This window comes from Nycticebus coucang, chromosome 8 (assembly GCF_027406575.1).
Source record: "Nycticebus coucang isolate mNycCou1 chromosome 8, mNycCou1.pri, whole genome shotgun sequence".
NCBI lineage: Eukaryota > Metazoa > Chordata > Mammalia > Primates > Lorisidae > Nycticebus > Nycticebus coucang.
In genome coordinates this window covers 54,234,325-54,258,154 of record NC_069787.1, presented here as the reverse complement: position 1 = coordinate 54,258,154, position 23,830 = coordinate 54,234,325, and positions in this window count along the sequence as shown.

Genomic DNA, 23,830 nt, shown 5'->3' with positions numbered 1-23,830 from the left:
GACCCCCCGGGCAATTGAAGAATATAAATGTCTTAACACAATAACTAAGAAAATGCCAGGAAGGCTATGTTAACCAGTTTGATGAAAATATGTCAAATGGTCTATAAAACTAGTGTATGGTGCCCCATGATCGCATTAATGTACACAGCGATGATTTAATAATAAAAAAAAAGAGTGCAACTGTAATTCCCATTTTTATATAGTCATCCTAAGACAATAATTCAATAAGGAACTATTTTCCTTTTACAGAGGAAATCCTCTGTGTGTCCACAAAATCAGAATCTATTTTTCCAGGGGTGTCTTTCCATGTTCCTGGAATGAGTTATGATTGGTTTAGAAAGTTGCAAATATTTTCTTGGTTTTATGAGATAATTGGCTGAATGCTAAGATTTAGTAATACATTTCTTAGCTTTATCCATGGCATGTAATCCACATGCTGACTTCATGTGGAATTCCTTTTCAAGTTTTAGCTTACTTTGAAGGTAAAGTAAATTCCATTCTGAAGAACAAGGTGAAATCATAGAAACAAGGCAAGCAGGTAGACCTGAAGTGAAAATTCTTCAATCAAGAAATAAAGACTAGCAGTCTACAACTAAGGGAAAAAGTAGCTGACTCTCTAACAATGGTTCTCAAACTTCCTAATGCCTCCTAATGCCACGACCCTTTAATACAGTTCCTCATGTTGTGGTGACCCCCAACCATAAAATTATTTTCGTTGCTACTTCATAACTGTAATTTTGCTACTGTTATAAATCGTAATGTAAATATCTGATATGCAGGATGCATTTTCATTGTTACAAAGGAGTCGCGACCCAGAGGTTAAGAATCGCTGCTCTATAATCTATTAGAATTTAAGATACAACTTGATTTTGTACCTGAGGAAATGAGAAATACATTTTTTAAAAGTATTTTTTTACTTGTTTTTTGTTTACTTTTTTTGGAATTTTGAAACAATCAAGACCATTTGTGAATAAGTTGGCAATTTTTTTTATTAAATCATAGCTGTGTATATGAATGCAATCATGGGGTACAATGTGCTGGTTTTATATACAATTTGAAGTATTTTCATCAAACTGGTTAACATAGCCTTCATAGCATTTTCTTAGTTATTGTGTTAACATTTGTATTCTACTTTTAGTAAATTTCACATGTACCTTTGTAAGATGGAACCATAGGTGTGGTCCCACCAATTACCCTCCCTCCATCTACCCTCCTCTTTCCTTTCCCTCCCTCTCCCCTTTCCCCATATTCTTGGGCTATAACTGGCTTATAGCTTTCATGTGAAAGCTATAAATTGCTTTCATAGTAGGGTTGAGTACATAGGATACTTTTTCTTCCATTCTTGAAATACTTTGCTAAGAAGAATATGTTCCAGCTCCATCCATGTAAACATGAAAGAGGTAAAGTCTCCATCTTTCTTTAAGGCTGCATAATATTCCATGGTATACATATACCACAATTTATTAATCCATTCATGGGTTGATGGGCACTTGGGCTTTTTCCATGACTTGGCAATTATGAATTGGGAGTCAGTAAACATTCTGGTACAAATATCTTTGTTATAATGTGATTTTTGATCTTCTGAATATATACCTAGTACAGGAATTGTAGGATGGAATGGTAGGCCTATTTTTAGATGCCTAAGTGTTGTCCAAACATCTTTCCAAAAGGAGCATGTTAGTTTGCATTCCCACCAGCAGTGTAGAAGTGTTCCCTTTTCTCCACATCCATGCCAACCAACATCTCTGGTTTTGGGATTTTGTTATAAGGGCTAATCTTACTGGAGTTAGATGGTAACTCAAAGTAGTTTTTATTTGCATTTCTCTGATGATTAAGGATGATGAGCATTTTTTCATATGTCTGTAGGCCATGCACCTGTCTTTTTCAGAGAAGATTCTCTTCAAGTCCCTTGCCCAACCTGAGATGGGATCACTTGTTCTTTTCTTCTAATATGTTTGAGTTCTTTGTGGATTCTGGTTATTAAACCTTTGTCGGAGACATAACTTGCAAATATCTTCTCCCATTCTGAGGGCTGTCTGCTTGCTCTACTTACTGTGTTCTTGGCTGTGCAGAAGCTTTTCAGTTTGGTTAGATCCCCATAGTGTATTTATGATGCTGATTCAATTGCTAGGGGAGTCCCCCTCATAAAATATTCACCCAGGCCAATTTCTTCAAGAATTTTCCCTTTACTTTCTTCTAGTATTTTTATAGTTTCATGTCGTAAGTTTAAATCTTTATGGTGAAATAATGGGTTTATTGCAGCCCAACATAATTGCTAAGTTTCAGTCTTCTACAGGTTTCCAGCCAGTTCATCCAGCACCATTTGTTAAATAGGGAATCTTTTCCCCACTGAATGTTTTTAATTGGCTTGTCAAAGATCAAATAATGGTAAGTAGCTGGTTTCATCTCTTGGTTCTCTATTCTGTTTCAAACATCTACCTCTCTGTTTTTGTGCCAGTATCATGCTGTTTTGATCACTATCAATTTATAGTATAGTCTGAGGTGTGGTAGCGTAATTCCTCCTGCTTTGTTTGTCCCTCCCTCCCTTCCTTCCTTCCTTTCTTTTTTAGACTAGGGATAAGTTATTTTGTTTATTTATTTTTTTTATTAAATCATAGCTGTGTACATTAATGCGATCATGGGGAACCATACACTGGTTTTATATACCATTTGACATATTTTCATCACACTGGTTAACATAGCTTTCATGGCATTTTCTTAGTTATTGTGTTAAGACATTTATATTCTACATTTAGTAAGTTTCACATGTACCCTTGTAAGATGCACCATAGGTGTGATCCCACCAATTACCTTCCCTCTGTCCATCTGCCCCCTCCCTCCCCTCCTTCTCCCCCTTCCCCATATTCTTAGGTTATAACTAGGTTATAGCTTTCATATGAAAGCCATAAATTAGTTTCATAGTAGGGCTGAGTACATTGGATACTTTTTCTTCCATTCTTGAGATACTTTACTAAGAAGAATATGTTCCAGCTCCATCCATGTAAACATGAAAGAGGTAAAGTCTCCATCTTTCTTTAAGGCTGCATAATATTCCATGGTATACATATACCACAATTTATTAATCCATTCTTGGATTGATGGTCACTTGGGCTTTTTCCATGACTTAGCAATTATGAATTGGGCTGCAATAAACATTCTGGTACAAATATCGTTGTTATAATGTGATTTTTGGTCTTCTGAGTATATACCTACTAGAGGAATTATAGGATTGAATGGCAGGTCTATTTTTAGATCTCTAAGTGTTCTCCAAACATCTTTCCAAAAGGAATGCATTAATTTGCATTCCCACCAGCAGTGTAGAAGTATTCCCTTTTCTCCACATCCACACCAACATGGGATTTTGTGATATGGGCTAATCTTACTGGCATTAGATGATGTCTCAAAGTAGTTTTGATTTGCATTTCTCTGATGATTAAGGATGATGAGCATTTTTTCATGTGTCTGTAGGCCATGCACTTGTCTTCTTCAGAGAAGTGTCTCTTCAAGTCCCTTGCCCAGCCTGAGATGGGATCACTTGTTCTTATCTTGCTAATACGTTTGAGTTCTCTGTGGATTCTGGTTATTATACCTTTGTCAGAGACATAACTTGCAAATATCTTCTCCCATTCTGAGGGCTGTCTGCTTGCTTTACTTACTTTGTTCTTGGCTGGGAAGAAAATTTTTAGTTTGATCAGGTCTCTGTAGTGTATTTTTGATGCTGATTCAATTGCCAGGGGGCCCTTCTCATTAAATACTCACCCAGGCCAATTTCTTCAAGAGTTTTCCCTGTACTTTCTTCTAGTATTTTTTTTTTAATTAATTTATTTTTTTTATTGTTGGGGATTCATTGAGGGTACAATAAGCCAGGTTACACTGATTGCAATTGTTAGGTAAAGTCCCTCTTGCAATCATGTCTTGCCCCCATAAAGTGTGACACACACCAAGGCCCCACCCACCTCCCTCCTTCCCTCTTTCTGTTCCCCCCCATAACCATAATTGTCATTAATTGTCCTTATATCAAAATTGAGTACATAGGATTCATGCTTCTCCATTCTTGTGATGCTTTACTAAGAATAATGTCTTCCACGTCCATCCAGGTTAATACGAAGGATGTAAAGTCTCCATTTTTTTTAATGGCTGAATAGTATTCCATGGTATACATATACCACAGCTTGTTAATCCATTCCTGGGTTGGTGGGCATTTAGGCTGTTTCCACATTTTGGCGATTGTAAATTGAGCTGCAATAAACAGTCTAGTACAAGTGTCCTTATGATAAAAGGATTTTTTTCCTTCTGGGTAGATGCCCAGTAATGAGATTGCAGGATCAAATGGGAGGTCTAGCTTGAGTGCTTTGAGGTTTCTCCATACTTCCTTCCAGAAAGGTTGTACTAGTTTGCAGTCCCACCAGAAGTATAAAAGTGTTCCCTTCTCTCCACATCCACGCCAGCAGTAAGTAGATGGGTTCATCTCTTGGTTCTCTATTCTGTTTCATAGATCTACCTCTCTGTTTTTTGTCAGTACTATGCTGTTTTGATCACTATCGATTTATAGTATAGTCTGAGGTCTGGTAGTATGATTCCTCCTGCTTTGTTTTTATTTCTGAGTAATGTCTCGGCTATTTGAGTTTTTTTCTGATTCCATAAAAAAAAAATGTATTATTTTTTCAAGATCTTTAAAGTATGACAGTGATGCATTAATAGGGATTGCATTAAAATTATATATAGCTTTGGGTAGTATGGACATTTTAACAATCTTGATTCTTCCCAGCCATCAGCATGGTATGTTTTTCCGTTTGTTAACATCTTCAGGTATTTCTTTTCTTAGAGTTTCATAGTTCTCTTTATAGAGATCTTTCATGTCATTTGTTAGGTAAACTCCGAAATATTACATCTTCTTTGGCACTACTATGAATGGAATAGAGTCCTTGACTTTTTTTTCTGTTGGTATATATAAAGGCTCCATATTTATGAGTGTTGGATTTTGTAACCTGAGACACTACTGTATTCCTTGATGACTTCTAAGAGTTTCGTAGTAGAATCCCTGGTGTTTTCCAGATATACAATCATATCATCTGCAAAAAGAAAGTTTGATCTCTTCTGACCCTATATGGATACCCTTGATCGCCCTTTCTTGCCTAATTGCAATGGCTAAAACTTCTATTACAATGTTAAAAAGCAGTGGAGACAATGGGCAACCTTGCCTGGCTCCTGATCTGAGTGGAAATGATTTCAATTTAACTCCATTCAATACTATATTAGCTGTGGGTTTGCTGTAGATGGTCTCTTTCAGTTTAAGAAATGTCCCTTCTATACCTATTTTGTTAAGTGTTCTGATCATGAAAAAATGCTGGATATTATCAGAAGCTTTTTCTGCATCAATTGAGAGAATCATATGGTCTTTGTTTTTAATTTGTTTATGTGATGAATTGTATTTATAGATTTATGTATATTGAACCAGCCTTGAGCCCTGGGATAAAACCCACCTGGTCATGGTGTATAATTTGATGTGTTGCTGGGTTCTTTTTGCTAGGATCTTATTGAGTATTTTTGCATCAATGTTCATTAGTGATATTGCTCTATAATTTTCTTTTCTTGTTGGGTCTTTCCCTGGTTTGGGGATCAAGGTGATGTTTGCTTCGTAGAATATGTTGGGTAATATTCCTTCTTTTTCTATATTTTGGAAGAGGTTTGGTAATACAGGTTCTAGTTCTTCTTTAAAGGTTTGGTAGAATTCTGACGTAAAGCCATCTGGTCCTGGACTTTTGTTTTTAGGGAGATTTTGTATAGTTGATGCTATTTCAGAACTTGATATAGGCCTGTTCAACATTACCACTTCATTCTGGCTAAGGTTAGGAAGATGGCATGCTTTCAAGCCTTGGTCAATTTCCTTCAGATTTTCTTATTTCTGAAAGAAGTGTGTCTTGTAATATTCATTAAGGATTTTTTTAATTTCTGAGGACGCTGTTGTTATTTTGTTTTGTTATTTCTGATTGATGAAATTAGAGATTTTCCTCTTTTATTCCTGCTTAGGTTAGCTAACCATTTATCTATTTTATTGACCTTTTCAAAAAACTAACTTTTGATTTATTGATGCGTTGTATAATCCTTTTGTTTTTCATTTTATTTAATTCTGCTCTAATTTTGGTTATTTTTTTTTCTTGTATTGGGTTTGGGATTGGAATATTCTTCCTTTTCCAGTTGTGTGACATATCCCATTAAGTTGTTAACTTCCTCTCTTTCTGTTCTTTTGAGGAAGGCTTGCAATGCTGTAATTTCCCTCTTAGAACTGCCTTTGCAGTACCCCAGAGGTTCTGGTAATTCATGTCTTCATTATTGTTTTGTTCCAAAAATTTGGTAATTTCCTTCTTAATCTCATCTATGACCCAGCTATCATTCAGCATAAAGTTATTTAGCTTCCATGCTTTTTTATGAGTTTTCAGATTCCTATTGTTACTGAGTTCAACTTTTATTTCATGATTTGTCTGAGAAGATGCAAGGAAATAATTTCTATTCTTTAAAATTTGGTGAGGTTAGACTTGTGACCTAAGATGTAATCAGTTTCAGAGGATGATCCATGGGCTGGTGAGAAGAATGTGTATTCAGTTTTATTAGGATAAAATGTTCTGTAGATGTCTGTTAAATCCAAATGTTGGATGTTTCAGTTTAATTTTAAAATTTCTTTGCTCAGCTTCTTATTGGAGGTTCTAGCCAACACTGCCAAAGGAGTGTTAAGATCTCCAACTATTATGGAGCTGGAGGAAATCAAGTTGCTCATGTCTGTTCAAGTATCTCTTATAAATTGAGGTGCATTCTGGTTGAGTGCATAAATGTTAATAATTGAAATCTCATCATGTTGAGTGTTACCCTTAACAAATATGAAGCGACTATTCTTATCTTTCCTTATTTTTGTTGGTTTAATTCCTATTGAATCTGCAAATAAAATTGCAACACTTGCTTTTTTTTCTGATTTCCATTTGACTGAAATATAAATGACCATCCCTTCACCCTGAGTCTATATTTGTCTTTTAATGTAAGATGAGATTCTTGTATGCAGCAGATATCTGGCCTGAGTTTTTATATCCAGTCAGCCCACCTGTGCCTCTTTAGAAGACAATTTAAGCCATTCACATTAATTGAGAATACTGATAAACCTGATAGAATTTTGGGTATCGAGTTTTTCAAAAGTCCAGTGGACATTTTTTATCCTTTCACCACTGTGGAAGTTGAATTTTGATCAAAAGTTTCTGAGTGAGTTTACTTTTGTGGTGGAGGATTGTGCTGGTCATTATGGAAGATAGATCTGAGAATATCCTGAAGAGCTGGTTTAGTTATGGCAATTTTTTTCAACATATAAATGTCATTGAATTATTTAGTTTTGCCATCATAAATGAAAGTCAGTTTAGCTGGATATAGGATCCTGGGTAAAGTTATTTTGTTTTAGGAGATTAAAAGTTGATGACCACCCTCTTGTAGCTTTAAAGGTTTCAGCAGAGAGATCTGCAGTCATTCGAATATTCTTCCCCTTGTAGGTTATGGTTTTCTTGTCTGGCTTCTTTTAGAATTTTCTCCTTCATGTTAACTTTAGTGAAGTTAATTATGATGTGCCTAGGAGATACCTTGTTTTTGTTGAGTTGTGCTGGGGTTCTGAAACTGTCTGCAATCTGAATTTCAGAATCTCTTGGCATGTCTGGAAAGTTCTCCTTCATAATCTCATGAGAAGAGCCTCTGTGCCTTGCGAAGCCACTTTGTCACTATCAGGGATTCCTATAAGGTGAATCTTAGTTTCCTTTGAATTATCCCAGAGCTCTCTGAGAGTATGATCCATTTTTGCTCTCTATTTCTCTTCCTCTTTGAGAGTTTGGGAGCGTTCAAAAGCTTTGTCTTCAGTGTCAGAAATCCTTTCTTCTGCTTGCTACATTCTGTTACTGTGGGATTCTACTATATTTCTTAGATCATTGAGGCTGCAAATTCTTGTCTCAATGTGTCAAAATCTTTGGCAAATTTGTCTTTAAATTCATTGAATTCTTGTGACAACTTTTGAAATGCTATTTGAATTTCTAAGTCCGATTTTACCTTCATTCTATTAAACTTATTTGCAATCCAAATTCTGAATTGAATTTCTGACATCTCAGCCATTTGTTTATGAATTGGATCTTTAGTTATGTCTGCCATATTTTTCCTTGGGGAAATTGGATCTACTCTGGTTATTCATGTTATTGGAGTTTTTCTGCTAATTCTGCCGCATTATTATTTTACACCATTTGGCTAGATGAGCAGATAAGGTGAAGTTGGTTTGGAGAGCTCCTGGAGTTGTGATTAACCAGCCCTTTGTCCAAGAGCTGGGACTGGTGACTGTACCTTTTCTCCTAGAGCTTTTCAAAGGACCTGTATAGTGCTATGGCCTGAGACACTGGGGACTTGCTTGGTGTGGTGGGGCTAAGTGGCTCTGTCTTGTTTTCAGCTGGTCTCTGTCCAACTCTAGTGAATCAATTACTCTGGGTTGAAGTCTCAGCTGTGGAGAAATACCAGCAATTAAGTCATCCTGTGGTGACAACTGGAAAAGGAAAATCAAACCTTCCCACACCCACACACCCAGGGTACCACTTTGGATAGTCCTCGGGTGATTGGTCCATTTTAAGAGGTCCAAATCAATTGTCCCAGTCAGCACCCAGTCTCAAGTGGGAGAGTTCAAAAGGTCTCTAGCAACTAGATAGCAGAGGTCTGCTGGCATCTTGAGTATGACTCATCTGGTGCTTCGTGGAGTCAGAAAGACCCCCCCACACACACACAGCAAATAAATTAGTCTGGGAAGGTTGAATGCCTCCTTCCCCAACTTGCACCTCTGTCACACCCAGTCACTGGTAACCCTGCAGGGCTGTAACCCAGTTCCCTTCAATGATCAGATGCTCCAGAAGTTTGTGCTTGCCTGAGTCACAGGGAGATCTATGTCTCCTCCCCCAGGCCTCTACACTCTGCCACCATCCAGCAGGAGGAGATGAGTTCTGACAACCTCTGCTGGTTAATGGAAACTGGGGCACTTCACTCAGTTCCAGCTCTGCTACTGATTGATGTTGCCAACACTTATATTTTCACAGAATTTGTGCTTCTGTGCTGCCCATATTCCCTTGCGGACCAAACGCTGTTTGAGTTCACAGAAAGTGCGACTCAGCCCTGGTCTGTGCCACTGCCCAGAGCTGCTGTGTCTGTCTTCACTGCAGTCTGTGTTGGAGCGGGCACAGTTAGAGCTCACAATCAGCAGTCAGTTCCAGCCCCGCCCACCTTCTCCTGTCTTAGGTATGATCCCCTGAGGGCCAGGTGCTGCTTAGGCTCACTAAAGCAGTCCTCTGGCTGAGCCCCGCCCTGGGAGTATGCCGTCTCTGTGCTCACATCTTCTATTCTCTGTCTCTGCTGAGCTCCACCCAGACAGGTACCAACTCAGACATACCCTTTACTCATGGGGCCTGAATTTCCATCCCAGATCTGCTCTGCCAGTGTCTGCCACCAGAAAAGATGCCTGGCTTTCTCTGGTTGCCCAGAGAGGCAGGGAGTGTTTGTCCAAAATATCCCCAGGAGTGTGAGTCCTATTGTTCCTGCAGCTGCCACTGCTGCTCTGTGCCATGGGGCACCGCCTCTCCCTGTCCTTCAGGGTTCCTTCAGTCCACCCCATCTTCTCCCTACTCCCATGCCACAGAATCAGCACAGATCTACAAGAGCCCACACCCTGTCCACACCTCTTGAGAAAATGCCCAGAATCTGGACTCCATAGGGAACAGGCCTCCAGACCTCAGGGTGAGAGTGGAGTGGAGTGCTGGGAGTTCAGAATTGCAAGGGGGAAATATATATGGTTTTAGACAGTTTTATGCTTGGCAGGAGAGTGCCATGGCACCCTAGTAGGGGAAGGAGGTCTGGTCTTTAGAGGATCTCTCCCATGGGATAAAATAGGAGGATGTTTGAACTCTGCTTGCTTGTTTGTAGAAAGTATATTGTGAGCTGTTCTCATGGGGGAGGGAACTCCCATCTGTTTGGCAATGGATTTTGTACCTATTGTTTGTATCCTTGGGGTTGCAGCTCATCTCAGCAGGGTTGATGTGCATTCTTCAACCTTCTCTCTTTGTCCAGCTCTGAACCATCAGCTTACTTGCTGAACTTCTGTCCTTTAACTCTCCTTCTGGATGGGAGACTCTGTGGAATGCTGGCACCAGTCAGCCATCTTGTTCCCGATAAGTTGCCAATTTGATGTCCTGTTGCTCTGTGATGTCTTTCCTATAATTAAGGATGTTCTCCTATATAACCACAATAAAACCATTGAAAGCATAAAATTACACAGGTAACTCACTTCCACCCAATCCTCAGATCCCATTTGAATTTCAGCAATAGACCCAATAAAGACATTTACAGCAATCCAATCCATTTCAGAATCACATATTATTATTTAGTCATAATGTGTTTTTAGTCTGGCAAAGTTGTCCAATCCTTCCTTGACCCTGATGCTTTTGAAAGATTACAGGCCAGTTATATTGCAGAAGGCCATCAATTTGTATTGTCAGAGTCAGATTCAGGTCATGCATCTCGCTCAGAAGAATCAGAGAAGTGATGCTGTGTTCTCATCACATCCAATTAGGTGGTGCACAATTCCAGTTTCTGCTATTATCAGTAATGTTCTTTTTCTTTCCTTCCCTCCCTCCCTTTCTTTCTTCCTTTCTTTTCCTTTCCTTTCCTTTCCTTTCCTTTCCTTTCCTGTCCTGTCCTTTCCTTCCTCCTGCCTTTTCCCTTCTCTTCCCTTCCATTCCCTTCCCTTCTCTCCTCCCTCTTTCTATTTTTTTTTTAATTTTTTAATTTTTTATTTTTTTGAGACAGAACCTCAAGCTGTTTCCCTGGTAGAGTGCTATGGTATCACAGCTCACAGCAACTCCTGGGTTCACTCTACCCTGTTGCCCCAGGTAGAGTGCCATGGCATCACAGCTCATACCTCTAACTCCTGGGCTCAAGTGATTCTCCTGCCTCTGCCTCCCAAGTAGCTGGGACTACAGGCACCCACCACAATGCCCAGCTATTTTTTTTGTTGCAGCCATCATTGTTGTTTGGCGGGCCCAGACTGGATTCGAATCCACCAGCTCAGGTGTATGTGGCTGGTGCCTTAGCCTCTTGAGCCACAGGCACCGAGCCATCTCTCTCTCTCTTTCAAGATGAAGTTTTGCTATGTTGCCCAGACTAGAGTGCAATAGCTGTCCACAGCCAGAGAACACTACAGCCTGGAATTCCTGGGACTATAGGGGTATGCCATTACACCTGGCTTATTAAATGCTAACCAACTTTTATTTTAATTAATTGACTAAGGTAGTGTCTTAGTCACTGTAAAATAACCATTTTCCCATTGTTTATAATAGTTATTTTTAATACACCTAAACTATAACAATAGCCTCTTTCTCCTCAAACTTCCACCTTATTTATCTATCTTTATCAGTGTGCATTACAGTCTTATTTACTACAATGAGTTACAATAAGATCTCATTATTTATTTTGATGTTCAAATCGATCTCGAATTGGCCAAATCAAGCTAATTCCAGTGTATATATATTTGACCTACCATCATTTTTCGAGCACTTTTTAACTTTCTGGCATAATAAGATGCTCCAGTTTCATCTTGTACTTTCTTGGTCCCATCTCAGGAATCAGTCACTTCCTCCAAAGACCCCTACTTTTCTTAGAGGAGAATGGTATGTATAAGATTTAAGTGGTTGGTTTGCTTATTGGGTTTTGCTGTTGCCAGGTCTTCTCAGTGGATAGATCTAGGGAATAAATTTAGGCATGGAAATGTCTGTGCATGTATTTATATATATAATATATACACATTCATGAATATACATAAACATCTATACACATTTATACTTACTTCTATATCTATCTACTACATCTATGAATTCATACCACCAATATTTCCAATTCCAATCCACCATCTTAGGGTTCATGGTTCTACAAAGGTGGTGTTCTCTCCCCTTCCAAATTTGTAACTTCCTTTGATAAAGAAAATCCTTTTCTTCGACAGATTATTCTTAATATATTTACTTAGTTGACTGATTCTCTGTATGTAACTAATCTCCAATCACCACCTCTCAGCCTTACTCATTTGCTCTCCTTACCCCATGTGGGCTCTGATCCCTGCCTTGGGATAACATGTGAGAATGTTCTTGTCCCTCCACTCAGGCTCCAACACCTGAAGTTGCCCTGCCAGGTGCATGTCCTCCTCAACAGCCTATCTCTGATGTGCCATGGATGGTTGTGCTGTGCCCATGCAGATGCCACTCACCCAGCTCAGGCGCTGACATCCCACCATGCCGCCCTCTGTGTGGATGCCTGCCTTAGCATCTTGGTGCACTGACATCACTCTGCAGGGAGCCCTAGTGTGGGAACAATATCCTCACCTTACCTGGCTCTGACTATGTCCAGGAGAATATTTGCAGGGAGGAATGACAGACTACATCTTCTAATGCATGTGCGTGCTTAATTAAGTGGTTGTATTTCAAAGACTAAAAAAGAATAAATAATATATCAGTGTTTGGAAGAAAAGCATTTTGTCAATTTGAAATTTATTAAACTGTGTGCAAAAGCTTCAGTCACTGGTGTTCACCAACTTTTTACTGACCTTCCTCTTTCCCTCTTGCCTGCCTAGAGCTATCATCTCTATAGAGAATCTCTTTGTTCTAAAGACTTGACTTAGGTCTTTTGCCAGCAATCCTGAGATGGTGTCTCATCATCCCACTTAAAACAGACAATTAAGACTTATGACCCAGCCCCTGCTGTCCTTTCTATATCTCTTCCCACACAGCCCTGTCCACAGTAGTGTGGCTTACAGACCTTCTGGTTCTTGGCCTTCCTGGGAGCCTCTGCACTTGCTGGGCTTTTTCTCTGGAAGGTGGCATGGCTGACTTCTCACCATTTAGTCTCAGGTCTCCATTCCTCTTCTAGGGCATCTTTGGCATCTGGCTGGAGCACAGGCTTCACTCCACATTTTTTCTCTGTTTTCTCATTCAATTCCGCATGAACCCTGGTTTCTTTTGTTCAGCACTAATCTCTAGGACCTGGAAGTGTGCCTGTCACATAGTGCTCAGTGGCTGGTAGCTGAGGGACTCAATGAACAAACCAACAGTATCTGAGAGCAGTGCAGGGAGTGCTGGCTGTGAGGCTCTGCCCCTGTGGCTTTGCATTGCCAGGCTATGTGTCCTGAGATGAGCTACTTTGCATCTCCAGGTTTTAGGTTCCTCACCTCCAGAGGTGCCCACAGAGGGAAGATCACAGATGAGCATCAGGACAACATGGTACCTGGAAGATAATAAAGCCCCTCTTCAATATGGGAGTTGACACAGTGAGACCAACACCAGTGTTTCACCAGCTTAGTTGTCTTGGTTTAGACGCATTTGGGTTTCTGAATATGATGCAACCAGAGGGGTCCATGGCTGACCATCCCTTTTGATCAAGTATGTGTTTGCATTTAAGAGCAGCCCCAACAGTGAAAGAAAAATCTGTGTGCCATGCCACAAGAAAAAGAGCTTCAAAATGAGTTATATAGGAAAACATGTTTTCTAGGCGGCATATGGAAGAGCATTTTAAGGTCAAGAGAAGTGCCTCTGTTCAGGGCTTAAGGGTCTAATCCAACACCCTAAGCAGAGCTTGATCACAGTGCAGAGATCAGTACAGAGAAAAAGGAAGAAACTCTCCCCCGCCAAAGTTGGCCTGTTACTCCTAGATGCAAGGCTATTTCATCTGCTAACATGCGCCTGTAGCTAGCTAGATATCAAAGCCACAGACACGGAGAATGACCTCACTGGAAAACAGAATGGGGACCCTCCCTTAGCCTTGGGAATATATGTACTAGACAAATAATCTTGATTCAGTTAAGCTAACTTGGGAATGATATAAGCACAATTAGTTCCCCATCTTTCATGTTAATAGATGCAAAGTCATTCTGAAGAGGGGAGGTGAATGAGGGTGGCTGCTGGCCAAGTCCCCTTCAGAAGATCACATTAGCCAGTGGAATCTCTCTGTAAAGATTTCCTTATCCCAGAGAGCAACCAGCTTTTGTAAACTTAAGCAATAGTTATCGCAACAAAACTCTAGGTTATCAAATAAGGCATGTATTATTAGGAGCTTGGAAAGTGACTGATGACTCCAAACAATGGGAGGGACTTGGGTTTGCAGTATACCTCGAGATACTTCTTGAGGGCTCCAGCCTTAGATTTGATCTCAGCCATAGCTCCTCTTCTAATCTCTGAAATTTGAGGCTTGACTGTACATGAAACCAGGAAAACAGCAAAACATGGCATTATAGTGATGGTGTAAGCTTTTTCAGTTCACAAAGCATTTGCACATTCATGAGCTCATTTGTCCCCACTCTGTAAGGTAGGCTGGGCATGTTTTGCTATCTCCCTTCCCTCAGAAGTTAGGAAATTGAGTCTTAGAGAGGCCAAATGACTTTCCCTAGGATACACAGCTAGGTAGTGGGGGTATTGGGATTTGAACCTGAGTCTGTGGCCAAAACCCACGCTCAAAGTACATGTTGAGCAAAGTGGTGTACATGTTGGTGAAGTTTATGTCACCTGAATTTTCTTTGAAATAATAAAATGGCTATTATCATCTGAGATGTCAGATGTGGCTGAAAACAAAATTCTGAAAGTCATAATGATTTGGGAGTGAAAGGTGATGTCCCTGGAGGAAACAGCCAGGAATTTGAGTGCGCTCTGTTACCATATACCCTTGGCTCACCAAAACCAGCCTCAGCATGACTGCTGCTTAAAACTTAAAAGGGACTTAAAACTTAAAAGATGAGATATTCTAGGAAAATAAGAAATCTAATGAGCGCTTCCAACTGGTTTGTACTCTACCCCCATGGCCCTTTGTTGCTGGAATTACTCACCCTTCTTCCAGACGAATTCTCCAATATGGTGGCATCACCTCCCTTCCCCCAGGCAGTACATACAACATATTTCTTATCACATGGGAAAGATACATGTTTGTTTAAAAAGTCAGGTTCTTTAACTTCTATAACTCTTAAAACTTTGGAGAGAACCCCAGGCTCTTTGCTGAGCTGAAGAACTAAATTAGGCTTAATATGATCTAATGTAAAGGTCTAAATTATGTCTTGAGTATACTTTCTGGAAGATAAAAGGACCAATATGCTTATAAAGTTCTATTACTCTTTAAAAAAGACCTTTAAAATGTTGGAAGTACCTCCTGGCTAGGGAAAGGATTAGATGCCCTGCTTTCAGTTCATTACTCTAATATAAACATCCGGTTTTCCCAGTGCTCAGCATCAGCTGACCATCTTTTTACAAAGCGAACACATGCACGGCCTTGGGCCTTTGTCTCTGAAGTCAGTTTAATGACTAGGGCAAAGTGAGATGTTTTATCTGATTAAAGGCTCTTCTCTTCAAAGCCGTACCTTCTTCCATTTGGGAAATGACAATGTTTATGGTTCCTGCCCAGTTGGTAGATGGATGGCACAGGTAGTAAGAAAATCTCTGAGTCTTAAAATACCAGTTCTATTTTTTTGTTTCTTAAAGGAGAAGGCCCAGGTGGTCCATACCATATGCTGGGCAAATCGCTCTTGAGTCTTCCAAACAATGTAAGCCCTGTGGTGTATAAATCCTAACTGGGTGCTACCTATCTGACACAGGCACCAGATGCATTCATGAAAATAAGTGCAAGAGCATGCTGCTTGCATTTTAAACATATTTCTAATTTCTAAAACTAACTTGTTTATTACAGAAATTTGGAAACTACAGAAAAGTAAAACTAAGAAAAATCATCCCACTATCTTGCAATACAGAGATCAACATATCATCATCGTGTCATGTTCTAATTAATCTCCAAGTATTTCAATGAGCCCTCTTTAAAAAATTTGTAACTGTGTAGATTTTGTGGCTTTATTTGTCAATATATTGTGAACATATGTCTAAATCAATGAAAATAAATCTATGTCGTTGATGATTTTATCTATCATATGGATATGCCATTTGTCATAACTAACCAATGTGTAATTATTAGAATTTAAGTTATCAATATTTTCAATTTTATGGTATTAAAAAGGGCTGAGATGAAAATAATAACCCTGTGCAGAAATCTTTTCTGAATATTTTCTCAAGATAAATTCATACAGGTGAGATTGTAGTATCAAAGGGAATACACATTTCAGATCTTGACATTTATTATTAAATCACCAAAGTTAGTACCGGGAATGTATCTTGGTGTCTTTCTTTTTTATTTATTTTTTGCTTTTTTGTATTCTGATATGCACAAGGTGTCATTTTAATATATTTTAAAATATATATGCATAAACTTGGTACATAAAATATTGTTGTCAAATACATAACCCATAATGTGCTATCATGGCAGCAGAGTGAAGTGTCCAAAAACACTGAATCTACAACCAGACAAACTGGCGGTATGTAGGCAAAAATAACTACATACCCTGTTTCCCTGAAAATAAGACCTACTTACAGGAAAGATAAGAGTTCCCTGAAAATAAGACCTAGCGCATCTTTGGGAGCACACCTTAAAATAAGGTGTTTCCCCGAAAATAAGACAGTGTATTATTTTTCTAATACATGAAGATGAACACATTTTGACCATGGCAATTGCCCATCATAGCTCTTGCATTGTTAACTTCCTTTTCAAGTTCTTTATTTTCTATTGGTAAAAGAACTTGTTGCCCAGAAAGTTATAATCTTCACTTGTCATTCATATATGTTTGCACTGCCATTTGATTCTGCTTATTGTAATTTTTATGTACCAAGTTTATATACATATATTTTTATAACTCTACATTTCTTTTTGTATTTGTCCTTATGCTGAGAAAAGCCTTCTCCCAAAGGCAGACGGTCACCTTTACTTCTTCCAATTATTTTATAGTTTCTTTTTTATATGTCATACTAATAATTTACCTGGGTCTTATTTTTGCCATTAATATAGTAGGACCTCTGTGACTTGGCCACCCAAGGGACTGTAACAAACGTGTCAACACACAAAGGTAGTCAACATAAGGAACTAGGCCTATTCTACTGAAATGTACATGGGGGTGCATGTCCGTCCTATGAAGATTAGAACAATTTAAGAAGTGGTCAGTGTGGGGAGGTATTCAAACATGGAGGTTCTACTATATTTTTTAAATGCAAAAATGGTGAAATATTTTATATTTCATAAATTATTGATCAAGAAAGGAAAGACATTTTCCAACCATCTTTTTCTCTGGCAGCAGCAGGAGAAACCATCATAACGAATGATGATGGAAAAGAGGCCAGACTGACTATGCCTCTAAATTTTGAGTTCTTAATGAATTACCTTCTAGTTCACTCTTCTCGCTTAAAAAAAGCTTTAGTTACAGAGACTAAAAGGAAGCAATCCCTCAGCAAGAAAAGTTGTCCAGGTGGACATGAACAGCCAAGAATCACAGTTTTAAGATCCCTTTCAGAACTCGGAGCAGACAGAGTGATCCTCTTGAGACACAAATGGGATGGAGAGAAAGAGGGCATTTGTGCACTAGGCTGATCTACATGGGACACACAGCATGAGGCAACATTGGTGAGGATGACTGGAGAACAGGACTTGAGCTGAACTTAGGAGAGTGGATGAATTTAATCAGGTGGAACAAAGGGAGAAGGAAATAAAGCAGAAAACCAGAGAGAGCAAAGGTGCAGAAAGGAGAAGAGAGCCTGGAAATGCCAAAGTCTATCATTGTTCAGCAAGTTCACACTTTACACTTACTTATTATTCATCTCTGAGCCTCAGTTTTCTCATTTATAAAATGGGGAAACTGTATATGTAGTGTTTTCATTTTTAAAAAGTTCAGTCTAGTACTATTTACTGGAAAAAGGGATTTCATTGGCTTAACTAAAGCGACAGTCTGGGGATAGTCTTCAGAAGTGGCCTAATGTAGGAACTTAAGTGATGGCAACAGGAGCTAGTGCGAGCCATCTGCAGAGTCTGTGTCATTTCTCCTTCTTTCATGGCCAGGCTCTCTACCTACATCCTTTAGGGCTCAATTCCAGGTTTGGTCTGATTACATTTGGTCACATGCTTGCTTGTCTACAAGCCAATCACTGTGGACTGGGGTCAGGGTGAGGGAATATCCTGATGGGCCAGGCCTGCATCATATATTCCCTTTCTTGAGCCACGAGTGGAGGCAAACCTCAAACAGGCCTGACTGTCAAGGACTAGTGTTTCTCCAAAGGAAATGTGGGGTACTTCCCCCTAGAGAGGAGGGAATTGATGCTGGTTGAACTAAAAAAACACTCCTTTAGACCAAGACCCTTAATATTTTATGATTTTGTAATTAATCCTCTGCAGTTGATGGATTAAGTATCATCCATCCTCAATTTACATATGACAAGATGAAGGTTCAGAAAGATGAAGTAACTTTCCCCAAGTCCCTCCACCTGGTAAAAAAGCTTGGCCATAGGTCCTATTTTTTCTTTTGACTCCAAAGCCAAACTTCAGGGAACAGATATTTCAGTCAAGGCCACTTTCTGTGATGCTTTCCATGGCAGCCATCCTTAGGCTCCAGCCTGATTTCTGACTGGCCAATGAGGCCACACCATGGCCATCTTTACTCCATCCCCTTCACTTCATTGTGAGGCCACCCTGGAATAGCCACCAGCTCAGAGTCTGCTGGGAAGGTCTATAAGGATTAATGTCCCTGAGAGACTGACCTGACAGGTGTGAAAGGGAAATTCCTAAACGTAAACTGCCTTCTGCTGCAGGCAATCATTAGGAAGTCAAAAAGAAAAAATATGACAAATTGACTATTTTTTGCCTGTGCCACAAAGGGTACTAAATCTTGTTTATCTCTCAGTTGGTATTGCCGACTGAAAATAAAACTGAGCATTTAAGTGGCTTGTGTAATGGTTGTTCAGCCAGCAGCGGTTCAAATCTCTTCTGTCTCATAAAAACCTAATTCATAAATGAGCTTAATACCTGTACTGATGGCAGGACCTATTGTTGTCAAATTCATAACCCAAGAAATACTGTTATGGCAACAGAGTGAAGTGGCTAAGAACACTGATTTTACAACCAGAGAGGCAGGCTCTGCAGAACTATCACTGACCAGCTCTGTGATATCTCTGGGCCTCCATTGTGCCTTCTCAAAAATGGAAATATGGCTGTACATCTGTTTCTTTTTTTTTTTTTTTTTGAGATAGAGTCTCACTTTACTGCCCTTGGTAGAGTGCTGTGATGTCACAGCTCACAGCAACCTCTAACTTTTGGGCTCAAGTGATTCTCTTGCCTCAGCCTCCCAAGTAGCTGGGACTATAGGCGCCCACCACAATGCCTGGCTATTTTTAAGAGATGAGGTCTTGCTCTGGCTCAGGCTGGTCTCAAACTGGTGAGTTCAGGCAGTCCACTCACCTCAGCCTCCCAGAGTACTAAGATTATAGGTGTGAGTCACCATGCCCGACCTTATCTGTTTCTATTTTTTGCTCCATTGATATTTTTTATACACCTTGCCCATGTCATGCTCTGATCTAGAAATGGGCGTAGTGTAGGCCAAATAGTTCAGTCTTTGCTTTCTTAAACTTGCAACTTATTAAGGATGCTATTAGAGCATAAGGATGGTGCTGTATGTCATATCATTCAATGAATCACCCAGATAAATCTAAAGTTTATAACAGTGATGGGTGCCACAAAGAAGAGATAAATGATGAGCATGTGTAATTACAAAACAATTTAATAAAAAATAAATAAATAAATAAATAAAAAATGTTACCCAGTCGTAAGATGAGTTGGAATTAGCCAGGAACAGAGGTAAATTAATTATATCTTTCCTATATCCTTGTTTTTTTTGTAACATGACTGTAGCTCTTCTCATCAGGCAATGGAATCTACTTCTCTACTTCATGAACCTGGGCTGGTCTTGTAACTTGCTCTGACTCTCCTTTCCAGACAAAGAGAAATGATTTTAGAACCAAAACCCAAGAGAAATAACAGGTAATAGTAATAAATCCAGAGCACATTAGATAATGGGATTCTCAGACATGGGCTTTTTTTCAAAAAGATAATATTGAAAGTTTTAGCATGCAACAGGAAATTATAAAGTAGAATCAAATGAAAATGCTAAAACTGAATTCTACAGTAACTGAAATGAACAGTTAACCACATATTACTTGAAGTGGAAGATAGGCTCAATGAGATAACCAGAATGAAAGAAAAATGAAATGCAAACTCTACTAGAGAATGGAGAGAGAAAAGGTTTCCTACTTATTCTATGAGGCCAGAATAATCATAATACCAATACCTAAAAAGACTATTACAAAGAAGAAAAATTATAGGCCATTCTCTCCCATTAACAAAAATATAAAAATCTTTAGTAAGCTGGATCTACTATAACACATCACAGCCAACTTCAGTCTGTTCCAGGAATTCATTGTTGTTTCAACATCTGAAAATGTAAGTCATATTGACAGAATAAATGTAGAAAAAATGAGGACCTCAATATATGTACAAAAAAATCTCCAATAAAATTCAATATCCATGACTCATTATTAAAAACTCTTTGTAATCTAGGAATAGAATTTAACTTCTGTCGTCTAATAAAAGTACCTACTTAAAACATACAAGATACATTGTCATCAATGGTGAAATGTTAAAAGCTTTTCTTCTATAATGGGGAAAAGATTAGGAATGCCCGTTAACACCATTTCGTTCTATATTTTCCTGAAATATATAATCAATGCAAATAGGCAAGATAAATAAGTAATATTTAAATGAGTGAATGAAAACAAAAAGCTATTATTATTTCCAAGGAAAACAAATATATATACATATATATAATCCAAAAGAATCTATAAACTATTACAATACCCTTATCAAGATTGTTAGATTCAAAAATAATATAAAAGAAATACTTTGCTTTTCTATCAATAATTGAGAGTTAAAAAATTATTTAAACCTTAAACATTTATAATAGCATTAAAAACATCTAATATCCAGGGAACAAAACCAAATGAATGATATGTAAGGCATCCATGCAGAGAGCCTTAAAACATTTTGGGGAGGGGGAGGAGGCAAGATGGCTAACTGGAGCCAGCTTTGCACAGAGGGTCCCGTCCAGAAGGAGAGTTAAAGGACAGAAGTTTATCAAGTAAGCTGATGGTTTGGAGGGAGCTGAGCCAAGAGAGAAGATTGAAGAGTGCACATCACTCCTGCTGAGGCGAGGTGCAACCCCAAGAAAACAAACAATATGTACAAAACCCATGGCAAAGCGGATGGGAGTCCCCTCCCCCCTGAGAACAGCTTTCTACAAACAAGTGAGCAAAGTTCAGATCCCTTCTTTTTCTATTCCACAGCAGAGAAATGCTAAAAACCGGATCTCCTACCCCAGAGAGGACTCACTAGTGTCCCATGGCACTCTTCCACCAGGCATAAAACTGAACATATACTCCACCCACAATTCTGAACTCCCAGCACTTCCCTCCACTTCCACACTGAGGTCTGGAAGCCTGTCCCCTGCAGAGTCCAGACTCTTGGGCATTTCTTGAGAGGTACTGACAAGGCGTGGGCTGTTATAAGTCTGTGCTGAATCAGCAGTACAGGCGTAAAGCAGGGACTGTGGTGTGAGGGAGTCATACAGGAGAGGGAGAAATGGTGCCCTATGGCACAGTGAGGCGGCAGGGCAGCGGGGGAACAATAGGGCTCACACCCCTGGTGATATTTTGGGGAAACATTTCCCGTCTCTCTTAGCAACCAGATGGAGCTGGGCCTCTACTCTGGTGGCAGCCACAGAAACGCAGGACCTGTGAGCAAAGGGTGTGCCTGAGTTGGTGCCTCAGAAGACTTCCTATCAATATTTACAGAGGTCCATTTTAATGATCTGAATAGTCACCATGATTCTAATCAAAATCCAAGCTATTTTTAGGAAATTAATAAACTGATTTTAAAGTTTATGCAAAATCACAAAAGACAATTTTTAACCAGCACCCATAGCTTAGTAGGTAGGGCACCGGTCACATACACCAGGGCTGGCAAGTTCAAACACAGCCTGGGCCAGCTAAACAACAATGACAACTACAAAAAAGTGGCCAGGTATTGTAGTGGGTGCCTGGAGTCCCAGCTACTCGGGAGGCTGAGGCAAGAGAATTGCTTCAGCCCAAGAGCTTGAGGTTACTGTGAGCTCTGATGCCTCAGCACTCTACCAGGGCAACAGCTTGAGACTCTGTTGGAAATTAATTAATTAATTAAATAAATAAAATAAAAAGGTAATCTTGATGAAGAACAAAATTGGAAGACTTGCTCTGCAAACGTGAAATACATAGCTCCTAAGACCATGTGGTAGTGACATAAGCACAGCCTCCCAAAGTAGCTGGGACTATAGGTGCCCACCCTAATACCTGGTTATTTTTAAGAGACAAGGTCTTGCTCTGGCTCAAGTGATTGAACCCAAGCAGTTCTTTTGCCTCAGTTTCCCAAGTAGCTGGGACCACAGGTGCCCACCACAACACCTGGCAATTATTTTTGTTGCAGTTGTCATTGTCGCTTAGTTGGCCGGGCCGGGTTCAAACCTTCCACCTTGGATGTATGTGGCTGGCACCGTAACCACTGTGCTATGGGCATGGAGCCAATTTTCATATTTTTTAAAAAATGAAACTTCTCCCTTATATCACACTATATACAAAAATCATTTTTGTGTGTGTGGATTGTAGATGTAAAGTGAAGAAATGATAAAGGACACACTAATGCTTTGAGAATACAATGTAGGACACTATCTTCATGACTTTGAAGTGGAGAAATGTTATTTAAACAGATGCAAAAAATATTAGCCACAAAATCAAAGAACAATAAACTATACTCCATCAAAAGACATCCCTACAAGAAGGAAAGCATGGTAGAGAACAAGAGATATTGATAACATATAATTGAAAAAGTATATATATCCTCTATATATATGTCCCCTATATGTTGAGGATATATAAAGTAATCTTAAAATAAATAAGATTGCCTGAGAGAAAATTGAGCAAAAAGCTAAATTTCATCAAAGAGGATATCCAAACCAGCCACTAAACAAGGAAAAAAAAAGGTGCTCAACCTTTTTCATAAACAAGGAAAAATAAATTAAAATCACAATAAATTATCATGACATAACTCATCAGAATGGCTAAAATTAAGAAGTTACAATAGCAAAAGTTAGAATGGGCTCAAGAATTTGAGGCTGTGAGCTAGACATCCTGGTACTCTAACAAGGGTGAACAACAGAGACTCTGGCCAAAGTAAATAAATAAATAAAAGAATGGATGAGAACTATTGGGAATTCTCAGGTGCTAGCAGTGGAAGCAAAAACTAGTATGAAAAATTTGAAAAACATTTGGCATTGGTTACTAAACATGATCATACATACTTACCATTTGCCCCAGTAATTTCCCCCTCAGTGTATACTCTATGGAAATGTGAGCAAGTGTGCATGGGAGGTGTGCACAGCAGGGCTAACAGCAGTGTTTCTCACATGAGCTCACTCCCAAAGACCATCACATTAAGACAGATAAATAAATGGTGGCATATTCATAAAATGGAATGCCAGCGTACAGCAATGACTGAATTAACTATAGCAATAAAAATGAATCGACATGAAATGAATATCCCAAACACAATGTGGAGGGCAACAAGCTGGACCCAAAAGATTATACATTATATGGATCAACTTACATAAAGCACAGAGGGGAAAACAGGTGAAATTAAACTCTGTCATGTAGAGATGTGTGCTAACTAGTACAATCAGAAAGGAAGGCAAGAAAGTGATTTCCACACAGAAAAGTCTCTTCAGGAATGGGAAGAAGGCTTCAGGCATGAG